Source organism: Hemitrygon akajei, chromosome 2, assembly GCF_048418815.1.
Source record: "Hemitrygon akajei chromosome 2, sHemAka1.3, whole genome shotgun sequence".
In the NCBI taxonomy this organism is placed as follows: Eukaryota; Metazoa; Chordata; class Chondrichthyes; order Myliobatiformes; family Dasyatidae; genus Hemitrygon; species Hemitrygon akajei.
Window position 1 is genome coordinate 139,746,632 of NC_133125.1, and position 12,177 is coordinate 139,758,808.

Consider the following 12,177-nt stretch of genomic DNA (forward strand, 5'->3'; position numbering starts at 1 on the left):
GATTCCTCAAGACGCCCCAATTACTGCAACAAGATGAAGTTAAGAAGTAAAAGGACTGCACAAAGCTTAGTAAGCACAACTTTGTACAGCTCCGTGGTGCTGCTTATTAGATATGTAAATGGTACTGTACAGGAAGGATGAAACAATCTTTTACTTTAAGCTAAATGTATGCTTCATTTGAAGAGAGGAGATGCAGGATATTGGAGAACCGGCACAGATTCTCTGAAAGACCAAGAGCACCATCTGCTGGAAGCACCAGGGAAAACAGGGAGCGGAGCGGCAGTAATTTACAAAACAAGCACTGTCGGGCCCTCGTTCTCATAGAATCAGAGGCATACTAAGTGGGCCTAGCACATCTATGCTGACCGCAGAGGATCCATCGATCCCTGAGGGTGACTCAGATGCTCATCAAAGTACTTCTTAAATGTTGTGAGAGTCTCTGGAACACCTCCTCAGGCAGGTGCTCCACCCTCTGGCCGAAAAAGTTGCTCCTCAGATCCTCTCCAGATCTCTTGTCCATCACATAATACCTATGCTTATTGGCTTTAGATACAGTGGCATGCAGAAGTTTGGGCACCCCTGCTCAAAATTTCTGTTACTGTGAATAGCTAAGTGAGTAAAAGATGAACTGATTTCCAAAAGGCATAAAGTCAAAGATGACACATCTCTTTAATATTTTAATCAAGATTACTTTTTTATTTCCATCTTTTACAGTTTCAAAATAACAAAAAAGGAAAAGGGCCCGAAGCAAAAGTTTGGGCACACTGCATAGCCAGTACTTAGTAACTCCCCCTTTGGCAAGTATCACAGCTTGTAAACGCATTCTGTAGCCAGCTAAGAGTCTTTCAGTTCTTCTTTGGGGGATTTTCGCCCATTTTTCCTTGGAAAAGGCTTCTAGTTCTGTGAGATTCTTGGGCCATCTTGCGTGCACTGCTCTTTTGAGGTCTATCCACACATTTTCGATGATGTTTAGGTCAGGGGACTGTGAGGGCCATGGCAAAACCTTCAGCTTGCGCCTCTTGAGGTAGTCCATTGTGGATTTTGAGGTGTGTTTAGAATCATTCTCATGTTGTACATCTTCAGCTTTTTTACGGACAGTTGTTACAAGGGGGCATTGGGAACGAGTACAAAAATGTCAACCTGGACGTAAACGTTGGATAACAAACCAGTAAAACCTGGACTCGGACTTGGACTCAGACTTGACTTGGACCTCGACTCGGACACGGAAATTAACTGCGACTCAGCCTGGACTCGGAGCCTGGAATTGGAACACGGCTTGGAGCCTGGAACTGGAACACGGACCACGAGCCTGGACTTGAAGGACTTGGACAACGAGGAGACAGAATACTCAACTCAGAGTAGCGGCGAACGGCCGGACCTACTCAGCTGGAAGGACTAGGACAACAGGCTCTTGACTTGACCCAGCAACAGCGGACGACAAGCTCTCAACTCGACCTAGGAACAGCGGACAACTGGCTCTTGACTCAGCCCAGGAACTGCGAACGGCAGTCTCTTGACTCGACCCAGGAACTGCGAACGGCAGTCTCTCAACTCGACCCAGGAACTGCACACAGCAGGCTCCCGACTCGACCCAGTCTCAGCCGGCCATGAAACGACAGAATTCGTATCTTACTTGGAGTAGTGGCAAAATGGGCCAGCAACCCAGCTGGACACAAAAGCAACTGAATTCACTAAGCGGCCATGGCACTAAAGCAACTAGAGTCCACAATTCTCGGCGGCCCCGAGACAAGCATAGCCACCTTGCTGAGATGACTGGCTTCCGGTGACTGGTTACCGAATGACGGTCCAGAGCTGAGTAGCTGTAACTCAGAGCCTTTTATGTTGCCGGTTCGAAATGAAGATCAGGTGCCTTAATCAAGGCGCCCAACGGCAGACAGGGAAAAGGAAATAACTGGAGTAAGGAGTCCACGGACGGGACCGTGAAAACAGTGTGATGTTTGCTTCCAGAATTTGCTGGTATTTAATTGAAGTCATTCTTCCTTCTACCAGTGAAATGTTCCCCGTGCCACTGGCTGCAACACAAGCCCAAAGCATGATCGATCCACCCCCCCGTGCTTAACAGTTGGAAAGGTGTTCTTTTCATGAAATTCTGCACCCTTTTTTCTCCAAACATACCTTGCTCATTGCAGCCAAAAAGTTCTATTTTAACTTCATCAGTCCACAGGACTTGTTTCCAAAATGCATCAGGTCTGTTTAGATGTTCCTTTGCAAACTTCAGATGCTGAATTTTGTGGTGAGGATGCAGGAAAAGTTTTCTTCTGATGACTCTAGTACTGATGAATACAGTACTGAAGGTGTTATGTTTTAATGCATGCAGTGTATGCAATAAGGTAGATGAGCTTGTAACACAATTAGAGATTGGCAGGAATGACATTGTGGGCATCACTGAGTCACTGCTGAAAGAAGATTATAGCTGGGAGTTTATTAGCCAAGGATTCACATTGTATCGAAAGGACAGGCAGGCAGGCAGAGACGGTGGCTCGGTTGGTAAAAACTGAAATCAAATCTTTAGAAAGAGGTGACATTGGATTGGAAGGTGTAGAATCCTTGAGGGTAGATTTAAGAAACTGCAAGGGTAGAAGGAGCCTGATGGGAGTTGTATACAGGCCTCTGAACAGTAGCAAAGCTGTGAGCCACAAGTTACAACAGGAGATAGAAAAGGCACGTCAAAAGGGTAATGTTACAATAGCCATGGGGGATTTCAATATGCAGGTAGACTGGGTTGGTTCTGAATCCCAAGAGGGAGAGTTTGTAGAATGCCTACAAGATGGCTTCTTAAAACAGCTCATTGTTGAGTCCACTAGAGGATGAGCTACTTGGATTGGGTTTTGTGCAATGAACTGGAATTGATTAAAGAGCTTGAGGTAAAGGAACCCTTAGGAGCTAGTGATCATAATATGATAGAATTCATCCTGCAATTTGAGAAGGGGAAGCTAAAGTCAGATGTATCACTATTACAGTGAAGTAAAGGAAATTAAAGAAGCATGAGAGAGGAGCTCGCCAAAATTGATTGGAAGGGAACACTAGCAGGGATGAGGGCAGAACAGTGATGGCTGGAGTTTACGGGAGCAATTCAGAAGGACAGATACATCACAAAGAAGAAGTATTCTAAAGGCAGACTGTTGCAACCGTGGCTGACAAGGGAAGACAAAGCCAATAAAAATGTCAAAGAGAGGATATACATTAGAGCAAAAATAAGATGGAACTTAGAGAATAGGAAAGCTTTTAGTAGACAACAAAAGACAATTAAAAAGTCATAAAGAGGGAAAAATGGAATATGAAGGTAAACTAGCTAATAATTTATATTATTAATTAAGATATTAATAAGTTAATAAATTAAGATACCAGAAGTTTCTTCAGATATACAAAGAGTTAAAGGGGGGCAAGAGTAGATGTCAGACCACTGGAGAGGTAATAATGGGGGAACAAGGAAACATCAGACAAACTGAATAAGTATTTTTCATCAGACTTTACTCTGGAGGGCACTAGGAATATGCTAGAAATTTGAGAGTGCCAGGGGGCACAAGTGAGTGAAGTTGCCATTACTAGGGAGAAGGTGTTTGGAAAACTGAAAGGTCTGTAGGTAGTTAAGTCACCTGGACCAGATGGCCTACACCACAGGATTCTGAAAGAGCTTGCTGAAAAGATTATGGAGATAAGAGAATTAATCTTTCAAGAGTCAATATATTCTGGTATGGTTCCAGAAGATGGAAAATTGCAAATGTCACTCCATTCTTCAAGAAGGGAGAGAGGCAGAAGAAAAGAAATTATAGGCCAGTTAGTCTGACCTCAGTGGTTGGGAAGACATTAGAGTTTATTGTTAAGATGTTGTTTCGGGGTACTTGGAGGCACATGATAAAATAGGCTGAGTCAGCATGGTTTCCTTAAGAGAAAGTCTTGCCTCACATACCTGTTGGAATTCTATGAAGAAATAAGTAGGATAGACAAAGGAGAATCGGTTGACATTGTGCACTTGGATTTTCAGAAGGCCTTTGACGAGCTGCCACACATGAGGCTCCTTAGCAAGTTAAGAGCCCATAGTATTACAGGAAAGGTACTAGCATGGGTAGAACATTGGCTGATTGGCTGGAGGCAAAGAGTGGGAATAAAGGGAATCTTTTCCGGTTGGCTGCTGGTGACTAGTGGTTTTCCACAGGGGTCTGTGTTTGGGACCACTACTTTTTACAGTATATGTCAATGATTCGGAAAATGGGATTGGTGTGGCCAAGTTTGCAGATGATAGGAAGATAGGTGGAAGAGCAGGTAGAGTTGAGGAAGCAGGGAGGCTGCAGAAGCGCTTAGATTAGGAGAATGGGCAAAGAAGGGGCAGTGGGAATACAGTATCGAGAAGTGTATGATCATGCATTTTGGTAGAAGAAATGAAAGGGTTGACTATTTTCTAAATGGAAGGAGAATTCAAAAATCCGAGGTGGAAAGGTACTTGGGAATCCTCGTGCAGGATTCCGTAAAGGTTAATTTATTGGTTGAGTTGGTGTTGAGGAAGGCGAATGCAATGTCAGCATTCATTTCAAGAGGACTAGAATATAAAAGCAAGGATGTGATGTTGAGGCTTTAGAAGGCACTGGTGAGGCCTCACTTGGAGTATTGTGAGCAGTTTTGGGCTCTTTATATAAGAAAGGATGTGCTTGCATTGGACAGGGTTCAGAGGTAGTTCGCGAGAATGATTCTAGGATTGAAAGGGTTTCTATAGGAGGACCAATCAATGGCTCTGGTCCTGTACTCCCTGAAATTCAGAAGAATGAAGGGGAGTGATACTTATCGAATGTTGAAAGGCCTTGATGGAGTGAATGTGGAGAGTACATTTCTTCTGGTAGGGTAGTCTATCACCAGAGGGCACAGCCTCAGAAAGGAGGGACATCCATTTAGAATGGAGATGAGAAGGAATTTCTTTAGCCAGAGAGTGGTAAATCTGTGGAATTCATTGCCACAGGCAACTGTGCAGGAGAAGTCAATGGGTATATTTAAGGCAGATTCTTGATTAGTCAGGGCATGAAGGGTTACGGGGAGAAGGCAGGAGACTGGAGCTGAGAGGGAGATGGATCAGCCATGATGAAATGGTGGAGCAGACTTGAAGGGTCAAATGGCCTAATTCTGCCTCTATGTCTTATGGTTTTATCCCTAGATGCTCTTGAAAAGTTGGTGATGAAGACCCACCTCCTGAGATATGGATGTACGTACAATGCTGTTGGGAAGATCTAGGGTTTGACCCAGCAACAATGAAAGAAATGCATTATACCTCAGTGACCACTTTATTGGGTACACTTGTACGCTACTCATTAATGCAAATATATAATCGGCCAATCATGTGACAGCAATTCAATGCATAAAAGCATGCAGATATGGTCAAGTGTTTCATTTGTTGTTCAATAGGGGAAAGAACTGTGATCGAAGTGACTTTGATCATGGAATGATTTTCTTGCCTGGTGGGGTGGTTTGAGTATCTCAGAAACTGCTGAACCCGTGGGATTTTCACGCAAAACAGTCTCTAGAGTTTACAGAGAGTGGTGCAAAAAGCAAATAACAACCAGTGAGCAGCAGTAACGTGCTGCTACGCATCTGAAATTGTCAATTAAATCCCAGTCTGTTACAGGGGTTCCCAACCTGGAGTCCTCAGACCCTTCAGTTAATGGTGAGGGTCCATGACATAGAGAAGCTTGGGAACCACTGGAAGCATAATGGGGAGAAAGTTCTCGGATTCCCACTGCGTTCCCTGTGAGGATAAGTTTCCTGAGGATGGTCCTCAATGGCCATCTTGAATTTTGGGGTCTTTGGCATCTGTTTTTTTTTTTAAAGAGTACCAGAGAGAGGTGGGAGCAAATGGAGGAAAGTGAAATAACCGGTTGATGATCAGAGGAGACCTGGTTCTCTCTATGACTCCATGAAAGAGAAAAAGAGCATGAATAAAAGAAGGTGGGAATAAGAGAAAGGGTGAAGGGAGGGGAGGTTGAGAAAAGGTGGGAAAAAGGAGTGAGAATGGTAGAGGCTGATAAAAAGAATTATAAATAGAGTGAAAGAATGAGAGAGCATGGAAGATAAATAAGATAACTAAATATTCAGTGCCAGAGTAAATGATCCAGGTTGGAAATAAGTGACCCTGGTGTATTTTGCAGCTGCTTGACTAGTATCATGTGGGGCTGTGTGTTATTATTGGTACAGTGTGAAAACGCAGCCGTGCAGAACAGTGCAACATCAATGAACATCGAATGGGAAAATCTTGCCGCTGGATAATCTACCAACACAACATCAGCCTCTGTAGGCTCAAAACAGAAAAAACAATCTGGCAAGAAGAAGACAATTCTAATCCCTGAAGTTATTTATGCAATTTGTAATTGCAGGCTTACATATTAAGTTTGATAATTTAATATTTCACAAACAACCACTGCTGGTCTTGCTTGCAAAGCATGAATTATGAAGTCTTACTCTGAATATCAATAACCACCTCTGAAAGTTCCATCGTGGCTTGCCTGTTCTTGGTAAGAACTCAACTACTGCCCCACTCAGAACTCTTCGAAGTGCATGGTGAGTGCTCCACTGACCAACTATTTCTCTAAAGGAGTTATTTGCTGGTTGTACAAGTTACAGTGGGAGTGATAAGATGATTATGAGACTGTGCTTCCACACTGGTTTTTTGATTTCCAGTGCTGCAAGTCCAAAGACAATGGGTTTAATGACCAAACTCAGGGGCGATCACCCAAAGGCAGAGTCAAATTTATTGTCACATGTGTGAGCAATGAAAACTCACTTGCACATAGCATCAGGTAAGCAGCATTCACAACAAAAACAATAATTTAAACATAAATTATGCATACCTTTTACAAGAAGCAGAACAAAAAAAATCCATTTTAATGCAAAGTGGTCAGAGTGTTTAAACAGTCATGATTATGGCTTTGCCAGTTGATTCAAGAACCAAATGATAGAAGGGAAGGAGCTGGTCTTGAACTTGGCAATGAGAGACCTCAGGCTACTGTATCTCCTGTCCAATAGTAGAAAAGATGGCATGGCCCAGATGGTGGCGATTTTTGATGATCGATATTATCTTGTTGAGGCAGTGACTCCTGCAGATACTACCGATAGTGGGAGGGATGTGCCCATGATGTATTGGGCAGAGTCCACTCCTCCCTGTAGCTCTCCATCAGTATACATATTACAGGTTGAGTGTGATTCTGTCATGGGGAAAGGGACTTGGGCAGATTTAGCATTTATCTGTTGCCAGTGCCTGCGTACTCCCTCAGCCAGAGGAAATTAATTTATATTTTTGCAAGTCACGGCATGAAGGGGCGTTTAGGATGAAGGTCAACTCTGAAAGGGACCTTATTTATTTATTTGTTTGTTTGTTCACTTGTTCAGAGATACAGTGCGGAACAGGTCTTTCTGGCCCAACGAGCTGCACTGCCCAGCAACCCAGCTATTTCACCCTAGCCTAATCACGGGATAGTTTACAATGAACAATAAACCAATTAGCCAGTACATTTTTGGCCTGTGTGAGGAAAGCAGAGCACCCAGAGGAACGCTCATAAGAAGAGCTTACAAACTCCTTACAGAAGACATCAGAATTGAACACCGAGCTCCTACACCCCAAGCTGTAAGAGTGTTGTGCTAACTGCTATGCTATCAGGACATTCAGAAGGTCAGTCAAAATAGCACCAAAAGGTAATTATCATAATGGAGTCAAGGTCGCGGTACAATTAAAAGTAACATTTTTATTTTAAACCAATAACATTGCTAACGCGTTGCAATAACTCATGATTGAAAGTCTGTGTATTTTTAAATTATTTCAATATGCCGCTAACCAATTACAAATCTTACAAGTGAAAGCAAGCAATTCTGCACCTTTGAGCAACTATTAGTCATTTATTTCCTTTGTTTAGTAACTAAGAGCACTCCCGTTAGTGGTTCTGAGCTAATCAAGCCACACGGCTTTAAACAGGGAAAGGGCTAAAGTTGGAGCTGGCCACTGAGAGCTAATGTCACACAGTAGGGCAGCGGCAATCACTGAACTTTCTCCCCATCGGACAGGGGAGAAACACAGGGCAGCATGTTTTACTAATGTGCAACGGTGTTCAACGGTAATGCCGCCAGTGTGGATGGATTGAGTTTAAGCACAAACTCTTATGTTTTGTAACTCTAAACCATAAAACTAATTTAAAGGAAAAGCGAGAGTCCAAAATGTGTGTCTAACGTCACGTTTTTACTTTAAGACAAGTGCGCGCATATCAGTTGACAGCGTGGCATTTATGTACTTTTATAGATAACCTGCAATGCATTAGGTAAACAATAATAATGCTTGATCAATCAATATATTTACAATATTATTCAAATATTACTGAAATATTAAATACACACCACTCCTCCCTGATTAGCTCTCAGCTCCAATTTAATATAGAATGCATGTCAACTTATATACACAGTATACCATATAATACAACTATTATATAGACATCCATAGCATAATAAAGTTTAAATTGTCACATTCATGCCTAAAGATTTTATCGCTGTGGAAGCTTTCTTACTCTTGTGAGATAACATTTTTCCTGACAAGGGGGATCACTCTGCTTGGCAGGTGAGGCTTGTGGCTGTGAAACAACCTCAGGTTCTGGGGCCTCCTCCCTGGTGGTTGCAGGAGTTGACTCTGTGACTGCAGGAAGTGGTTCTGACAGCTCTGTCTGCCTTTCTTCTCTAATGATTACCTGTGCTCTCCTCAATGGATTGATGTGCCATCTCCAGATGATATCAGATGCATTCTTCATTGAACTGGTCCAGTTCTGTCCTTAGTCTTTCAGAATACCAACTTTTGAACACCTCTGTAGTCCCTCACCAGGACTGCTTGTCCAGGACTGAAACATCGAACCTTCTTGTTTAACAACCCCCAATTTGTCTCAGCTGTTCGTCCTGCATACACCTGGACGATGTGGATCATAATGTGTGACTACGGTGTCTGCCATCACCATTTCCTTTACCTTTTTGAAAGCCACCTCCCATTGCCTTATTCATTACCATTTCTACCTGATCTGTAGTAATGAGTTCGACGGTTGGAGCACAGTAGCCAGATTTTGTGTTCTATTTATTATCAAAGTTTAATTAAGTTATCCACACTATTTCAGGAATTTATTATCGAAGTATGTATAAGCCAGCATATACTACCCCGCGATTCATTTTCTAGTGGTCGTTCATAGTAAAGCAAGGAAATACAACAGAATCAATAGAAACTACACATAAAGACTGACAAACAATCAATGTGCAAAATGAGACAAACTGTGAAAATACAAAAAAGAATAAATAATACTGAGAACATGAGTTGTAGAGCCCTTGAAAGCGAGTCCATAGGACGTGGAATCAGGTCAGTGTTGAGGTATGGTTCAGGAGCCTGACGGTTAAAGGCCTATCAGAACTGTTGGTGTGGGACTTCAGGCTTCTGTACCTCCTACCTGATGGTAGTAGTGAGAAGAGTGCGCAGTGGGGTCCTTGATAATGGATGCAGTTGGCATTGACTTCACTCTGCTTATATTTTTACTTCTGTCATTGTGTGAGTGAACACTGGATATACAGTGATACAAAGAGTAATTACTGAATGTAGTTTAGTGCTCCATGACTATTTTAATTGTCCTTTTAAAAGATTAATATTAATAATTTTTAATGAGGTATTCTAATATGCTTCATTTATTTCTATCTGTTTCTGGTATACTTATATAAATAGTAAAATAATGAATACATGTAAATAAACAACAGGACACATTCTTTTTCCTTGTAAAATTCTAAGATTATTGTTACTAATTTGTTACTCAATGATAATCACTGAGCAAAATTACCATGCCACGCGAGAGTTTTTTTAAAGAAGTTTATTGCCAAATTGGGCATAACCTTACAGAAAGGTTCACCACCCCTGTCCCAGACCATGACCCCACCTGTGAACATCAGGCCACTGTCTCCCAGGTAGACACTGACCTCACTCACAGTTACTGTAGGACTTCCCTTGGCAACTTCCAGCCATAGTGTCTTTGACTCCACACTCCTCTCCATCCCCAACGTCTCCAAACTGATGGACCTATTGTTTTAGCCTCTACTTGTCCTTATATACCTCTTAGCTTCTCCCCTGCATCAGTATCTTCCTACTCACATCTGTGACATCTCCAAGAATCTCCACCACTGAGACAGCTTCTGCTTGACCAGTTGTGATCCACAACTCCATCCGACCTCAGGTCTCAAGAGTCTAAGGACCCTTCCTAAAATGTGGACCCCCCTCTATCAGCATGAACTTTCGTCTGTAAACTTCTTCTTACCCTGAAGCTACTCTCCTTCAACTGCACTCACTTTCTACAGATCAAAGGTGTACCCATAGGAATTTGTATGGGTTCAGATATTGTCTTCCTATTCAATCAATATATTGAATAGTCTTTGCTTCCATCCTAATTAGGCTCTATTGTTCAACTCTTTCACCATAGTTTTGATTACTCTATCTATGTTACTTCCTGCACTCATTGGGAGTCAACGAGTTCAAAGTCCAACATAAATTTATCATCAAAGTACATATACAGTATGTTACTATATACTGCCTTGAGATTTGATTTTTGCAAAGAAAAAGAGAAAAAAAGAAATTCAACAAAATTTTGCAAAAGCTAGGATTAAAAAAAAGACTGACAAACAACCAAAAAGACATAATGTGCAAATAAGGATACTACTGAGATCATGAGTTGTAAAGAGCCGTTGGAAGTGAGCCTGCAGATCATAGAATCAGCTCAAAGTACAGTAGTGGTGAATGAAGTTATCCACACTAATTCAGGAGCCTGATGGTTGTAGGATAATAACTTTCCCTGATCTAACCTAACCTGATGGTGTGATGATGGATGCTGCCTTCATATGGCAGCACTCCATGTAAGTGTATTTAATGATGGCGAGGGTTTTGCCTATGATGGACTGGCTGCATCCACTACTTGCTGTAGCCTTTTCCATTCCTGGACATCGCTGTTTCCATACCAGGATATGATGCCACCAGTTTCAATACTCTCTAATGGGCATCAATAGAAGTTCATCAAAATTTTAGATGACATGCCAAATCTATGCAAACTTCTAAGTAGAGGTGCTGTTGCTTTTTGTTTGTGATGCTGGTCCCAGGACAGGTCTATTTATATGTTAAAACCAAGGAATTTAAATCTACTGACCGTTCGCACCTCCAAACCCCAAAAGAGGACATGTGTCTTCTTCCTCCTGTAGCTGATAATCAGCTCTTAGGTTTTGCTGACATTGAGTGAGAGGTTGTTGTTGTAGCACCACTCAACCAGATTTTCAATCTCCATCCTAAACGCCAGTTGAGCACCACTTTCAATCAATCAATTCAAGTTCAATGAATCACTGCTGTTTGCCAACTAATGTTCAAGTCCCCAATGTTCAAGACCCCAGTGTTCAAGTCCCCATCATCCACATCTGAGTTTTCCCTTCTGTGACGTCTCTGTCTCTATCTCAAGGTATGGATCGGTGACCAACTTTCATTGTAAGCTCAACAGCGCCCACAGCTCAATGGAAAGCAAAAAGCCGCAGATGCTGGTGGTCATGAAATTAAAACCAAACAGCATTCGCTGGAAACACACAGCAAGTCAGGAAGCATCTATGAAAAGAGAAACAGAGTTAACGCTTCAGGTTGAAGACCCTTCATCAGAACCAGCCGCACCTCAGTTCTGGCGAAGGGCCTCTGGTTTAATCAAAAGGCATGCCAGCAGTTGTACTTCATTCAGAGTTGGAGACTTGGTATGTCAGCAAAGACTTCTGCAACTTTCTATAGATGTATGACGGAGAGCATTCTGATCGTTTGCAACACGGCCTGATGTGGAGGCTCCAATGCACAGGATCACAGTAGACCCAGTCAAGTCCATCATGGGCACTACCCTCCCTACCATCAAGGGCACCTTCAAGAGGTGGTGCCTCAGGAAGGTGGTATCTGTTACTAAAGGCCCTCACCATCCTCCTCTCAGTACTGTCATTAGGGAGGAGGATCATGAGCCTGAAGACGCACACTTATTGATCCAGAATCACTTTCTTCCCCTCCGCCATCAGATTTCCAAGCAGTCCATGAACCCTCCTTTGTTGTTCCTTCTTTGCACTATTTATTTATTCTATAATTCATAGTAACTTCACGACTTTGCA